This window comes from Oncorhynchus nerka, linkage group LG18 (genome assembly GCF_034236695.1).
Source record: "Oncorhynchus nerka isolate Pitt River linkage group LG18, Oner_Uvic_2.0, whole genome shotgun sequence".
In the NCBI taxonomy this organism is placed as follows: Eukaryota; Metazoa; Chordata; class Actinopteri; order Salmoniformes; family Salmonidae; genus Oncorhynchus; species Oncorhynchus nerka.
In genome coordinates, this window is record NC_088413.1 from 4,610,507 (window position 1) to 4,627,619 (window position 17,113).

Consider the following 17,113-nt stretch of genomic DNA (forward strand, 5'->3'; position numbering starts at 1 on the left):
GATTAAGGTTAGGGTTAGGCATAAGGTTAGCCATGTGGTTAAGGTTAGGATTAAGGTTAGGGTTAGGCATAAGGTTAGCCATGTGGTTAAGGTTAGGATTAAGGTTAGGGTTAGGCATAAGGTTAGCCATGTGGTTAAGGTTAGGATTAAGGTTAGGGTTAGGCATAAGGTTAGCCATGTGGTTAAGGTTAGGATTAAGGTTAGGTTTAGGTTTAAAATCACATTTTAAGAAGATCAACTGTAGAAATGGGTGGGTTAGGGTTAGGGTTAAATGGGTGGGCATCAAGACTTTGTGGCTGTGGTACCTAGTGACGACCGGTATGTCAGTAACCAGGAATGTGATAGATTGAACTGCAGTAATTCTTAGTGGTCATACACAGAACCACATCTGAATTGTGAATTCCCATAATTGTACGATTTTTATTTACGTTTAAACGTTAAGAGAAATTGCACATTTCTCCCATCCCTATTGGATAGCCATGGGGAGTATCTTGTCCAAAAGACATGTTTCTGAAAAACGGAGAATATTGCTGTTACAAGAAAATCCTTGATCCAAGGTCATCCATCTTCTTGGCCAATGGAATGCAGGGAAGGGGTGGCCGGTTTTCCCTTCTCATTAATCTCACCAGGACTCTCCCTCTCCTGCCTCTGTAACGCCGGCATTTCCTCTTGGATTGCCTGAAAATTGGGTCGTAATTACAGAAAGAGCCCAGGGCAGATAAGTTGAAGCTGGAATTGGGGAAATTAACTGACGATTTGATGTTCAAAAGTTCTTGCTGGTTATAAGAAATGATAGCGAATACATGTCAGGAAAATAAAGTAAAGATAAATGCCAAAATAATCCCAAATAGCTAAACTCCCAAACCACAGCCTTCCAGTACAGTGCCATCTCTCTTCTCTCTGGTGTGTCTTTGTTGTAGGGGTGTGGCCTAATGCTATCATAATGTCTCATTCATTGGGTAATTCATTATGGGATACAAAATATGGATGTATCTATATTCTACAGTAAACGGGGCACCAGCTATCATTTAAGTCAAAACTTTTTTTAGCAAGTAAGGATAAACTGTTCGTGTCACAATTATAATCTGCAGATTCTGTAGAGTTCTTTTAATGATAAGTCAGATTCAAAATCTCAGAGAGTGATATTATTTTATGACAGGAAGAAGATTTATTCTAAAAACAAGGTAACAATGTCTTAGTATTTCAATCTCTGGTTGGATTACCAAACGGTCTTTAAAGGGAGAAAAATGGAAAAGGTTCAAACCGTTCCGAGGTGGTGTATTCAGTTCCGGGGTGGTGTATTCAGTTCTGGGGTGGTGTATTCAGTTCTGGGGTGGTGTATTCAGTTCTGGGGTGGTGTATTCAGTTCTGGGGTGGTGTATTCAGTTCCGGGGTGGTGTATTCAGTTCTGGGGTGGTGTATTCAGTTCTGGGGTGGTGTATTCAGTTCTGGGGTGGTGTATTCAGTTCTGGGGTGGTGTATTCAGTTCGGGGTGGTGTATTCAGTTCTGGGGTGGTGTATTCAGTTTTGGGGTGGTGTATTCAGTTCCGGGGTGGTGTATTCAGTTCTGAGGTGGTGTATTCAGTTCTGGGGTGGTGTATTCAGTTCCGAGGTGGTGTATTCAGTTCTGAGGTGGTGTATTCAGTTCTGAGGTGGTGTATTCAGTTCTGGGGTGGTGTATTCAGTTCCGAGGTGGTGTATTCAGTTCCGAGGTGGTGTATTCAGTTCTGGGGTGGTGTATTCAGTTCCGGGGTGGTGTATTCAGTTATGGGGTGGTGTATTCAGTTTTGGGGTGGTGTATTCAGTTCCGGGGTGGTGTATTCAGTTTTGGGGTGGTGTATTCAGTTTTGGAGTGGGGTGTTCAGTTCTGGGGTGGTGTATTCAGTTCCGGGGTGGTGTATTCAGTTCTGAGGTGGTGTATTCAGTTCTGGGGTGGTGTATTCAGTTCTGGGGTGGTGTATTCAGTTCCGGGGTGGTGTATTCAGTTCTGGGGTGGTGTATTCAGTTCCGGGGTGCTGTATTCAGTTCCGGGGTGGTGTATTCATTTCTGGGGTGGTGTATTCAGTTCCGGGGTGGTGTATTCAGTTCTGAGGTGGTGTATTCAGTTCTGGGGCGGTGTATTCAGTTCAGGGGTGGTGTATTCAGTTCCGGGGTGGTGTATTCAGTTCCGAGGTGGTGTATTCAGTTCCGGGGTGGTGTATTCAGTTCCGGGGTGGTGTATTCAGTTCCGGGGTGGTGTATTCAGTTCCAGGGTGCTGTATTCAGTTCTGGGGTGGTGTATTCAGTTCTGGGGTGGTGTATTCAGTTCTGGGGTGGTGTATTCAGTTCCGGGGTGGTGTATTCAGTTCTGGGGTGGTGTATTCGTCAAACTGAGATCAAAGTGAGAGCAGAGGACAATTGTTCAAATTCCAAATATTGGTGTTTGGCCTCCACTCATTGCGATCGGGGATGATCAATAAGCAAGAGCGCTTTCCAGTTACCAACTATGCTGACGTTTAAGCAGTAGAGGGATTTTGGTCGGCCGTGGCAATTATTTGTGCCACGCTTTTATAGTTCAGTTAGAATGGACAATGAGGGTGGGGCTAGGTGCTGATGTAACCGATGTGAAATGGCTAGCCAGTTAGCGGTGGTGCACGCTAATAGCGTTTCAATCGGTGACGTCACTCGCTCTGAGACCTTGAAGTAGTTGTTCCCCTTGCTCTGCAAGGGCTGTGACTTTTGTGGAGCGATGGGTAACGATGCTTCGTGGGTGTCAGTTGTCGATGTGTGCAGAGGGTCCCTGGTTCGAGCCCAGGTAGGGGCGAGGAGAGGGACAGAAGCTAAACTGTTACACTGAGTCTCCCTGCCTGATTGGCTGAAACATTCCTTAGCAGGAGGTCACGCAGCCCCAGGAGGAGAGTCTCTTCCTTTGGGAATTGAATATTGTTCCCTTATTGATGGATACATCGTTTGTACAACTGGGAGAGGTGGGTCATTGTTCAGGGCATAATGTTCCCTACATAATGATACAAAACGTGACACGTTCTCCTTGAAATACGGAGTTCCCAACGGGGAGAATGCACAATATCATTTCAAATGTCTACAGCACACAATGATCATTGCATGCACCAGTGCCCTTCCTGCCTCACAGCCTTATGTAATGATTTCTCCCAAACAGCAGGGTTTTTGGTGTCCTTTTAGAGCAGGGCGAGCCATCTGGCCCCTGCTGTTACCATCCTGTCCTGGATAGAATGTTTGAAGTGCATGTTCTGCAGTTTAATGGCCCTCTGGAGCATTATGTTGTGATCTGGAGTAGGTTGGGAAAGGGGGAGTGGCTGGGTTGTGTCATGTCTTTTCATCTCTACTGTTGTCATGCCGATGGGGGGATGGTCTAGATCTGTAGATTGGGGATGGTCTAGCGTTGTCATGCCGATGGGCGAGTAGATCTGTATTGTGTATGGTCTACCGTTGTCATGCCGATGGGCGAGTAGATCTGTATTGGGTATGTTCTACCGTTGTCATGCCGATGGGCGAGTAGATCTGTATTGGGGATGGTCTACCGTTGTCATGCCGATGGGCGAGTAGGTCTGTATTGTGTATGGTCTACCGTTGTCATGCCGATGGGCGAGTAGATCTGTATTGTGTATGGTCTACCGTTGTCATGCCGATGGGCGAGTAGATCTGTATTGTGTATGGTCTACCGTTGTCATGCCGATGGGCGAGTAGATCTGTATTGGGGATGGTCTACCGTTGTCATGCCGATGGGCGAGTAGATCTGTATTGTGTATGGTCTACCGTTGTCATGCCGATGGGCGAGTAGATCTGTATTGGGGATGGTCTACCGTTGTCATGCCGATGGGCGAGTAGATCTGTATTGGGCATGGTCTACCGTTGTCATGCCGATGGGCGAGTAGATCTGTATTGGGGATGGTCTACCGTTGTCATGCCGATGGGCGAGTAGATCTGTATTGGGTATGGCCTACCGTTGTCATGCCGATGGGCGAGTAGATCTGTATTGGGTATGTTCTACCGTTGTCATGCCGATGGGCGAGTAGGTCTGTATTGGGGATGGTCTGCAAGGCATTTGGAATTGGCCTCGTCTTTCGTCAGCACCACATCCCTAATTTGGCATAAACATTTGTGTAATTTTCCCACTGAAAAATGTAACTTTATCCCAGGAATCGGTTTTCAGAAGACTACGGTGGGTTGTCCTCTAACTTCTTACCTCGACTCCTTTTATATTTCTGTTGACCAACTACCCAGTTCCTGATGACAGGCATACCCATAATATAATGCTGCACCACAATACTAATATACATTCTTATGCCAAAGACACACCAGAATGGCTTTCCAATAAGTGTTGAGTGTTCCTGGGTGGTCCAGTCTCAGTCCTGAGAGACAAGGTTTGAATAATGCTATCCATCCAATCCATGTCTCAGTTGTCTCCAGGCTTATAAATCCTTCTTTAACCCGTCTCCTCTCCTTCATCTACACTGATTGAAGTGGATTTAACAGGTGACATCAATAAGGGATCATAGCTTTCACCTGGATTCTTCTGGTCGGTCTATAGTTATTGAAAGAGCAGGTGTTCCTTATGTTTTGTACACTCAGTGTATCTACAGTACCAGTCAAAAGTTTGGACACACCTACTCATTCCAGGGTTTTTCTATATTTTTTACTATTTTCTAAATTGTTGAATAATAGTGAAGACATCAACACTATGAAATAGCACATATGGAATCATGTAGTAACCAAAAAAGCGTTAAAAAAATTAAAATATGTTTTATATTTGAGATTCTTCAAAGTAGCCGCCCTTTGCCCTTTGCCAGGGGTGAACAGGCAGTGGTTCAGGTGGTTGTTGTCCTTGATCATCTTTTTGGCATTGCTGTGACATCGGGTGCTGTAGGTGTCCTGGAGGGCAGGTAGTTTGCCCCCAGTGATGCGTTGTGCAGACCGCACCACCCTCTGGAGAGCCTTGCGGTTGTGGGTGGTGCAGTTGCCGTAACAGGCAGTGATGCAGCATGACAGGAGGCTCTCAATTGTGCATCTGTAAAGGTTTGAGGGTTTTAGGTGACAAGACACATTTGGCGCTGTTGCACCTTCTTCACCACACTGTCTGTGTGGGGGAACCATTTCAGTTAGTCCATGATGTGTATGCCGAGGAACTGGAAACTTTGACATGCTGACTGAAGAAATGTCCACCAGAACAGTTGCCAGAGAATCGAATGCTAATTTCTCTACCATAACCCGCTTACAATGGTGTTGTGGAGAAATTGGCAGTACACTATATATTCAAATATATTCAAAAGTATACCCCACATTTCAAATGAGTGGATTCGTCTATTTCAGCCACATTGCGTTGCTGACAAGAGTACATCTAGGAGCAACAACGGCTCCGCCGCAAAGTGGTAGGCCACACAAGCTCATAGAATGGGACCGCTGAGTGCTGAAGCACATAGCGCTTAAATATCATCTGTCCTCAGTTGCAACACTCACAACCGAGTTCCAAGCTGCCTCAAGAAGCAATGTCAGCACAATAACTGTTCGTCTGTTCATGAAGTGGGTTTCCATTGCTGAGCAGCAGCACACAAGCCTAAGATCAATATGCGCAATGCCAAGCATCGGCTGGAGGGGTGTAAAGACTCTGGAGCAGCGGAATGACACGTTCTCTGGAATGATGAATCCCGCTTTACCGTCTGGCAGTCCGACAAATCTCGGATTGGCGGATGCCAGGAGGATGCTATCTGCACCAATGCATATTGCCAACTGTAAAGTTTGGTGGATGAGGGATAATGGTCTGGGGCTGTTTTTCATGGTTCGGGCTAGGCCCCTTATTTCCGGTGAAGGAAAATCTTAATGCTACAGCATGATTATGCCCCCGTGCACAAAGCGAGGTCCATACAGTCATCAATCAAATGTATTTCTAAAGCCCTTTCTACATCTGCAGATGTCACAAAGTGCTTATACAGAAACCCAGCATAAAAACCCCAAACAGCAATCAATGCAGATGTTGAAGCACGGTGGCTAGGAAAAACTCCCTAGGTAGGAACCTAAGAAGAAACTTAGAGAGGAACCAGGCTCTGAGGGATTGCCAGTCCTCTTCTGGCTGTACTGGGTAGAGAGGAACCAGGCTCTGAGGGGTGGCCAGTCCTCTTCTGGCTGTACTGGGTAGAGAGGAACCAGGCTCTGAGGGGTGGCCAGTCCTCTTCTGGCTGTACTGGGTAGAGAGGAACCAGGCTCTGAGGGGTGGCCAGTCCTCTTCTGGCTGTACTGGGTAGAGAGGAACCAGGCTCTGAGGGGTGGCCAGTCCTCTTCTGGCTGTACTGGGTAGAGAGGAACCAGGCTCTGAGGGGTGGCCAGTCCTCTTCTCTGTATTGCGTGGATATTATAAGAGTGTATGGTCATTAAGGCCAGATTGTTTTTTAAGATGTTCAAACATTCGTAGGTGACCAGCCAGGTTTTTTAAAATTTTATTTCACCTTTATTTAACCAGGTAGGCTAGTTGAGAACAGGTTCTCATTTGCAACTGCGACCTGGCCAAGATAAAGCATAGCAGAGTGACAGAAACATCACAGTTATACATGGAATCAACAAGCGTAGAGTCAATAACACAATAGAAGAAAGAAAGTCGATATACAGTGTCTGCAAATGACATGAGGTAAGGCAATAAATAGGCCGTAGTAGCGAAGGAATTACAGTTTAGAAGATTAACACTGGAGTGATAGATGAGCAGATGATGATGTGCAAGTAGAAATACTGGTGTGCAAAAGAGCAGAAAGTAAATAAAAACAGTATGGGGATGAGGTAGGTAGATTGGGTGGGCTATTTACAGATGGGCTATGTACAGCTTCAGCGATCAGTTAGATGCTCAGATAGCTGATGTTTAAAGTTAGTGAGGGAAATATGTCTCCAGCTTCAGCGATTTTTGCAATTAGTTCCAGTCATTGGCAGCAGAGAACTGGAAGGAAAGGCGGCCAAAGGAGGTGATGGCTTTGGGGAGGACCCGTGAGATATACCTGCTGGAGCACGTGCTACGGGTGGGTGTTGTTATCGTGACCAGTGAGCTAAGGCGGAGTTTTACCTAGCATAGACTTATAGATGACCAGGAGCCAGTGGGTCTGGTGACGAATAAGTAGCGAGGGCCAGCCGACAAGAGCATACAGGTCACAGTGGTGGGTGGTATAAGGCCCTTTGGTAACAAAACGGTTGGCACTGTGATAGACAACATCCAATTTGCTGAGTAGAGTATTGGAAGCTATTTTGTAGATGACACCACCGAAGTCGAGGGTCGGTAGGATAGTCAGTTTTACTAGGGTAAGTTTGGCGTGAGTGAAGGAGGCTTTGTTGCGAAATAGAAAGCCGATTTCTAGATTTGATTTTGGATTGGAGATGATTGATTTGAGTCTGGAAGGAGAGTTTACAGTCTAGCCAGACACCTAGGTATTTGTAGTTGTCCATGTATTCTAGGTCAGAACCGTCTAGAGTAGTGATGCTAGTCGGGCGGGTGGGTGAGGGCAGCGAACGGTTGAAAAGCATTCATTTGGCCACGGAAGCCACGGAAGGAGTGTTGTATGGCATTAAAGCTCGTTTGGAGGTTAGTTAACACAATGGCCAAAGAAGGGCCAGATGTATACAGAATTGTGTCATCTGCGTAGAGGTGGATCAGGGAATCACCCGCAGCAAGAGCGGCATCGTTGATATATACAGAGAAAAGAGTCGGCCCGATAATTGAACCCTGTGGTACCCCCATAGAGACTGCCAGAGGTCTGGACAACAGGCCCTCTGATTTGACACACTGAACTCTGTCTGCAAAGTAGTAGGTGAACCAGGCGAGGAAGTCATTTGAGAAGCCAAGGCTATTGAGTCTGCCGATAAGAATACGGTGATTGACAGAGTCGAAAGCCTTGGCCAGGTCGATGAAGACGGCTGCACAGTACTGTCTTTTATCGATGGTGGTTATGATATTGTTTAGTACCTTGAGCGTGGCTGAGGTGCACCCATGACCAGCTCGGAAACCGGATTGCACAGCGGAGAAGATACGGTGGGATTCGAAAGGGTCAGTGATCTGTTTATTAAACCTTTATTAAAGCTTTCGAAGACTTCAGAAAGGCAGGATGGATATAGGTCTATAACAGTTTGGGTCTAGAGTATCACCCCCTTTTGAAGAGGGGGATGACTGCGGCAGCTTTCATACGAAAGAGAGGTTGACAGACTGGTAATAGGGGTTGCAACAATGGCGGCAGATAATTTTAGAAAGAGAGGGTCCAGATTGTCAAGCCCAGCTGATTTGTACAGGTACAGGTTTTGCAGCTCTTTCAGAACATCTGCTATCTGGATTTGGGTGAAGGAGAAGCTGGGGAGGCTCGGGTGGGTGCGGAGCTGTTGGCTGGGGTTGGGGTAGCCAGGTGGAAAGCATGGCTAGCCGTAGAGAAATGCTTATTGTTCGATTATCATGGATTTATCGGATTTATCGGTGGTGACCGTGTCGCCTAGCCTCAGTGCAGTGGGCAGCTATGAGGAGGTGCTCTTGTTCTCCATGGACTTTACAGTGTCCCTAATCATTTTGGAATTAGAGCTACAGGATGCAAATTTCTGTTTGAAAAAGCTAGCCTTTGCCTAGCCGCCTGACTGACTGTGTGTATTGGTTCCTGACTACCTCAGTGGGCGGAAGACCAGCTCGTCCGGTAAACAGGTCAGAACAGTTGAAACTGAAGCAGCAGCACAACCAGGTGGACTGAAGACAGTCAGGACTCATCTGGCCAGGTGTTCCTGAGGCATGGTCCTAGGACTCAGGTCCTCTGGGTCGGGAAGGGGCATAGAGAGAATTAGAGGGAGCAAACTTAAATTCACACAGGACACCAGATAAGACAGTGTCCCACAGACCCTAGCCGCCAAGCACATAGACTATTGCAGCATAGATTCTGGAGGCTTAGACGGGGACGACGACACTGTGGCCCGGTCCGACAATAAACCCCGGACAGGGCCAACCAGGCAGTTTATAACCCCACCCACTTTACCAACAGATCACCAACATACTACTAAGGCTGAGAATAGCCCACGAAGATCTCCTCCACCACACGAGCCCGAGGGGGGGCAAGACCGGACAGGAAGATCACATCAGTGACTCAACCCACTCAAGTCGAGCACATCAAAGCCTGACACAATGTGACGCACCCCTCCTAGGGACGTTATGAAAGAGCACTAGTAAGCCAGTGACTCAGCCCCCGTAATAGGGTCAGAGGCAGAGAATCCCAGTGGAGAGAGGGGAGCCGACCAGGCAGAGACAGCAAGGGCAGTTCGTCCTTCCAGTGCATTGCTGTTCACCTTCGCACCCCTGGCCCAGACTGCACTCATATGACCTACTGAAGAGATGAGTCTTCAGTAAAGACTTAACGGTTGAGACCGAGTCTGCACCTCTCTCATGGATCGGCAGACCATTCCATAAAAATTGAGCTCTATAGGAGAAAGCCCTGCCTCCAGCTGTTTGCTTAGAAATTCTAGGGACAATTAGGAGGCCTGCGTCTTGTGACTGTAGCGTACGTGTAGGTATGTACGGCAGGACCAAATCAGAGAGATGGGTAGGAGCAAGCCCATGTAATGCTTTGTAGGTTAGCAGTAAAACCTTGAAATCAGCCCTATCCTTAACAGGAAGTCAGTGTAGAGGCTAGCACTGGAGTAATATGATCTAGTCAAGATTCAAGCAGCCGTATTTAGCACTAACTGAAGTTTATTTAATGCTTTATCCAGGTAGCCGGGGAGTAGAGCAGTGCAGTAATCTAGAAGTAACAAAAGCACTGATTAATTTTTATGCATCATTATTGGTATTATATTATTATATACATTATATATATATATTATATATTATATTGGTATTATTATTATTGGACAAAAAGTCTTACTTTTGCAATGTTACAAAGATGGAAAAACTTGAAATATTCTTGATACGTCAAAGGAGAGATCAGGGTCCAGAGTAATGAACGAGTGCCTGAACCACTCGTTCACCGCAAGAGATTTGGTCTGGCTCGGTGTCCATGGGGCCAGGGCTGGCTGATAACACATAACAGAGTGGAAGAGTGACGCAAAGAATTCTGGGCGTACCCCAGCCAAGGAATCGGGACCACTCCCCCTGCAGGTCCTGTCAATGATTCCTCAGGAACTTCCCCAGCTCCTGGTTCATCCTTTCCACCTGCCCGTTAGCCTGAGCCCGGAACCCGGAAGTAGGCTGGCCAGCTTCTCCATGAAGGCTTCCCATACCCATGACGGGGGGAGATGGTCCTCTGGAAGGCCTTAGTGCCGGAAGACCTGCTGGAACAGTGCCTCAGCAACATGAAGAGCGGCAGGGAGACCAGAGATAAAACGGCAGGATTTAGAGAATCTGTCCACAACCACCAAAATGGTGGTGAAATCAGAGTGTAGATCAGTGTAAAAATCAATCGACAGATGAGACCAGCGATACTGAGGTATGGGAAGGGAAAGGAGTTTACCTGCTGGAGCGTGCTGGGAGATTTGGTTTGGGCACATACGGAACAGGAGTTGACTTAGCGAGTGACATCCTGTGCCAAGATGGGCTACCATTACTTTACAGAGATGGATTGAATCATACCTGGATGTCTGTCCAGTGACGACAGCTGTGCCCAGGTCAGTAGCCAATCCTTTATCCCCATGGGAAAGTAGGTGCTCTCAGGGGGACAGGTTCCCTCTCCAGGGCCTGGCGAATGTCCCCTTCTTACATCCCAGAACACGGGGCCCATGATTTGAGAGAGCGGAATAATGGGTGCACATGCGCCGAATACAATAGGTGTTAACCTTACAGGGAAATGCTCACTTACGAGCCCCTAACCAACAATGCAGTTTAAAAAGAAGAATCTGAAATAAAAGTAACACGTAATTAAAGAGCAGCAGTATAATAACAATTTCAAGACTATATACAGGGGGGTACCGGTACAGAGTCAATCCAGTTGCAGAGGACGGTGTTTAGTCCCGGGGTCCTTAGCTTATTGATGAGCTTTAAGGGCAATATGTGGTTGAACGCTGAGCTGTATTCAATGAATAGCATTCTCAAATAGGTGTTCCTTTAATCCAGGTGGAAAAAGGCAGTGTGGAGTGCAATAGAGAACATCATCTGTGGATCTGTTGGGGCAGTATTCAAATTGGAGTGGGTCTAGGGTTTCTGGGATAATGGTGTTGATGTGAGCCATAACCAGCCTTTCAAAGCACTTCATAGCTACAGATGTGAGTGCTACGGTCGGTAATCATTTAGGCAGGTTACCTTAGTGTTCTTGGGCACAGGCACTATAGTTGGTCTGCTTAAAATGGAGGAGTGGAGAAGTACATCCACGAGGCACCCTGTTGGAATGCCTTGGTTTCAGCCACAGAGAGAGGGGTAGTTGTGGCTGCACGGAGGTGTAGAGCCTGCAAGCAGGTCGATGGCACAGGAGGGAGACAGGTGACAGTCCCAGGGGCGATGAGGAGGGAGACAGGTGACACAGAGAAAACCTCCCGCCGGGATGTTGGACTGGAGGGCCACAGGGACTCTCACGGGACTCTCACAAGACTCTCACAGGACTCTCACAGGACTCTCACAGGACTCTCACAGGACTCTCACAGGACTCTCACAGGACTCTCAACCAACGTGGAACTACAGGGGAAGGGAAAGCAGGTCCTCCGGCATTCAGGTGCCCAGTCCGTGATTGTCATCTTCGACCATGAGATGGTGGGGTTATGGCGTTGGAGCCACGGGAGGCAGAGGATGATCTTGTGTAGAGGTGATGATGAGGAAGGGTTTTCTGGTGCTCCACGGTGAGGGTGAGTTGTGATGTGTGTGATTGTCCCGGATCCCAGTGGTCAATTATCCAGCGCTTGAACCAGAAACGGAGAGGAGAGCAGGTATGAGGTGAAGTTCAGGGAGGAGTCAAGGGCCTGGTCAATACAATTCCCCACTGCACCGGAGACCACTAGAGCTGTAGAAACAACACGAGGGACAGCCAGCTAGTGAAAGCTATACTAAAAAGGGTTTGGCGGAAAGTGATGATGACGGAATACTCACACCTAACCCAGGAGATGGTTGATCATGGGGCCGTCCCTCTGCTCTCATGGACCCCGGATTGGAACGTACCGGACACAGTTGAAGCTGGTGTCCCTCCTGACCACTTTGTGGCCCCTACCTCCTTAGGTTCAGGCTCTGACTCAGAACAATCAACAAAGGAGAGAGAGAGGCGATGGAGTTGGCCTCCTGAAGAAGGTTGTCTGCCTGAGATGAGTGCATCCAAGGAGAGGGTGTCCTCTCGGCATGCCAACTCTGTCTGGACCCTCTTTGCGCAGTCCTTTTCTGAATAAGGTGCGGAGCGCCGGCTCATTCCATCCACTGGATGCTGCCACTGTCATGGTGAGGGCGGAATCAGCAGCAGTCCGGCCATCCTGCCGTAGTTGGAGTAGGCGATCACCTCTTTCTGCCCTCTGGTGGATGATCGAAGACCCCCCTGAACAGAACCATGAACCTCTCATAGGAAACCAGATCCTCCTCTCCTCTCTTCCAGATGGCCGTAACCCACTCCAACCCCCGTTGGTGAGTTTAATAATAACAAACATGTAGAGAATACAAAACAAGAGCAGCGTCTGGACATGATAACAAAGCCAATACTGCCTGATGAGTAATGCTAAAGATGAATCAATCAAATGTATTTATAAAGCCCTTCTTACATCAGCTGATATCTCAAAGTGCTGTACAGAAACCCAGCCTAAAACCCCAACCAGCAAGCAATGCAGGTGTAGAAGCAAAGGGGAAGTAATCAGAGTAGTGATGAAGTCCAGGTGAAATGATGGGGCGCAGCTGTGTGTAATGAGGGTTGCCAGGTGTGTGTAATGAGGGTTGCCAGGTGTGCGTAATGATGGGTTGCCAGGGCTGTTGGTTAATAAACCAGCAATGTTGAGCGCCAGAGTGGGAGTAGATGTGGCACCTGTAAACAATAGCTATAAAAAGTGATTTAGTAGGCTGCTTAGATTTCATGAATAGAACCTCAAAAGATGAAAACTCAGTATTTTTTTTATTGTAATTGTACATTTGTTGTCGTAAATGTTAGCAACACCTCCACCTTTGCATGATGCGCAACGGATATGGTCTCTAGTGTAACCAGGAAATTCATCAGGCTGGAGCCATGTTTCAGTCAGGCCAATCACATCAAGGTTATGATCAGTAATTCAAATCAAATCAAATTTCACCTTACAGTGAAATGCTGACTACAACTGCCTTGGAAGTGAGGGATCTAACATTAAGTAGCCCTACTTTGATATGTGAGCTATCACAAGCTCTTTCAATAATGGCAGGAATAGAGAGGGTCTTTATTCCAGTGAGATTGCTTAAGCGAACACCGCCATGTTTAGTTTTTCCCAACCTGGATCGACGCACAGACACAGTCTCAATGGTGATAGCTGAGCTGACTACATTGACTGTGCTAGTGGCAGACTCCACTATGCTGGCAGGCTGGCTAACAGCCTGCTGCCTGGCCTGCGCCCTATCTCATTGGGGAGCTACAGGAGTTAGAGCCCTGTCTATGTTGATTGATAAGATGAGAAATGGTTTGTCAAGATCAGTGTGGAAGAACTTGACTGGCCTGCACAGAACCCTGAACTCAACCCCATCGAACACCTTTGGGATTAATTGGAACGCCGACAGCGAGCCAGGACCTAATCACCTAAGATCAGTGCCCAACCTCACTAATGATCTTGTGGCTGAATGGAAGTCCTGTATGTTATAGTATATATATATATATATATATATTTATATATCAATATATTATTATTGTATGTTATAGTATATATATATATTATTATATTATTATTGTATGTTGTTATAGTATATATATATTATTATTGTATGTTATAGTATATATATATATTATTATAGTATTCTTGTATGTTGTTATAGTTGGCTACACCACCAGTGATCTGGTCTTCATGTGGATGACAGACCCAGTGATATATATGTTGTTATAGTATATATATATATTATTATATTATTCTTGTATGTTGTTATAGTTGGCTACACCACCAGTGATCTGGTCTTCATGTGGATGACAGACCCAGTGATATATATGTTGTTATAGTTGGCTACACCACCAGTGATCTGGTCTTCATGTGGATGACAGACCCAGTGATATATATGTTGTTATAGTTTACATCATATATTATTATATTATTCTTGTATGAAATACCAACATTAATTTATAGTTGGCTACCAACACACCACACAGTGATCTGGTCACACATGTGGACTTGACAGAAACCCAGTTGACAATACATAGTAACATTAATTTAGACCACCCACACAATGAAATACCAACATTATTTGTCATGAAATACCAACATTAATTTAGACCACCCACCAGTGAAATCCAACATTAATTGGATGACAGACCCAGTCACAGATGAAATACCAACATTAATTTAGACCACCCACACAATGAAATACCAACATTAATTTAGACCACCCACACAATGAAATACCAACATTAATTCCTTAAGTTTGACATCATACAGCATTAATTTAGGAGACACAATGAAATACCAACATTAATTTAGACCACCCACACAATGAAATACCAAGGAACATTAATTTAGACCACCCACACACAACATTAATTTAGACACACACAATGAAATACATAGTAACATTAATTTAGACCACCCACACAATGAAATACCAGTAACATTAATTTAGTTCAAATGAAAACTTATTTATCATGAAATACCAACATTAATTTAGACCACCCACACAATGAAATACCAACATTAATTTAGACCACCCACACAATGAAATACCAACATTAATTTATTAATTTAGACCACCCACACAATGAAATACCAACATTAATTTAGACCACCCACACAATGAAATACCAACATTAATTTAGACCACCCACACAATGAAATACCAACATTAATTTAGATCACCCACACAATGAAATACCATAGTAACATTAATTTAGACCACCCACACAATGAAATACCATAGTAACATTAATTTAGACCACCCACACAATGAAATACCAACATTAATTTAGACCACCCACACAATGAAATACCAACATTAATTTAGACCACCCACACAATGAAATACCAACATTAATTTAGACCACCCACACAATGAAATACCATAGGAACATTAATTTAGACCACCCACACAATGAAATACCAACATTAATTTAGACCACCCAACATTAATTTAGACCACCCACACAATGAAATATTAATTTAGACCACCCACACAATGTAACATTAATTTAGACCACCCACACAATGAAATACCAACATTAATTTAGACCACCCACACAATGAAATACCATAGTAACATTAATTTAGACCACCCACACAATGAAATACCAACATTAATTTAGACCACCCACACAATGAAATACCAACATTAATTTAGACCACCCACACAATGAAATACCAACATTAATTTAGACCACCCACACAATGAAATACCAACATTAATTTAGACCACCCACACAATGAAATACCAACATTAATTTAGACCACCCACACAATGAAATACCAACATTAATTTAGACCACCCACACAATGAAATACCAACATTAATTTAGACCACCCACACAATGAAATACCAACATTAATTTAGACCACCCACACAATGAAATACCAACATTAATTTAGACCACCCACACAATGAAATACCAACATTAATTTAGACCAACACAATGAAATACCAACATTAATTTAGACCACCCACACAATGAAATACCAACATTAATTTAGACCACCCACACAATGAAATACCAACATTAATTTAGACCACCCACACAATGAAATACCAACATTAATTTAGACCACCCACACAATGAAATACCATAGTAACATTAATTTAGACCACCCACACAATGAAATACCAACATTAATTTAGACCACCACACAATGAAATACAATGAAATAGTAACATTAATTTAGACATTAAAATACCAACATTAATTTAGACCACCCACACAATGAAATACCATTTACATTAATTTAGACCACCCACACAATGAAATACCAACATTAATTTAGACCACCCACACAATGAAATACCAACATTAATTTAGACCACCCACACAATGAAATAATTTAACATTAATTTAGACCACCCACACAATGAAATACCATAGACCACCCACACAAGAAATACCAACATTAATTTAGACCACCCACACAATGAAATACCAACATTAATTTAGACCACCCACACAATGAAATACCATAGTAACATTAATTTAGACCACCCACACAATGAAATACCAACATTAATTTAGACCACCCACACAATGAAATACCATAGGAACATTAATTTAGACCACCCACACAATGAAATACCAACATTAATTTAGACCACCCACACAATGAAATACCAACATTAATTTAGACCACCCACACAATGAAATACCATAGTAACATTAATTTAGACCACCCACACAATGAAATACCAACATTAATTTAGACCACCCACACAATGAAATACCAACATTAATTTAGACCACCCACACAATGAAATACCAACATTAATTTAGACCACCCACACAATGAAATACCAACATTAATTTAGACCACCCACACAATGAAATACCATAGGAACATTAATTTAGACCACCCACACAATGAAATACCATAGGAACATTAATTTAGACCACCCACACAATGAAATACCATAGGAACATTAATTTAGACCACCCACACAATGAAATACCATAGTAACATTAATTTAGACCACCCACACAATGAAATACCAACATTAATTTAGATCACCCACACAATGAAATACCAACATTAATTTAGACCACCCACACAATGAAATACCATAGTAACATTAATTTAGACCACCCACACAATGAAATACCAACATTAATTTATGAAATACCAACATTAATTTAGACCACCCACACAATGAAATACCAACATTAATACACAATGAAAACATTAATTTAGACCACCCACACAATGAAATACCATAGGAACATTAATTTAGACCACCCACACAATGAAATACCATAGGAACATTAATTTAGACCACCCACACAATGAAATACCAACATTAATTTAGACCACCCACACAATGAAATACCAACATTAATTTAGACCACCCACA

At 44.4% G+C, this 17,113-nt stretch overlaps 1 pseudogene; it reads left to right on the top strand.

Moving 5' to 3' along the window:
- The window catches only part of LOC115119591 (glycine receptor subunit beta-like), a 66,967-nt pseudogene that overhangs the window by 33,125 nt on the left and 16,729 nt on the right, over positions 1-17,113 (top strand).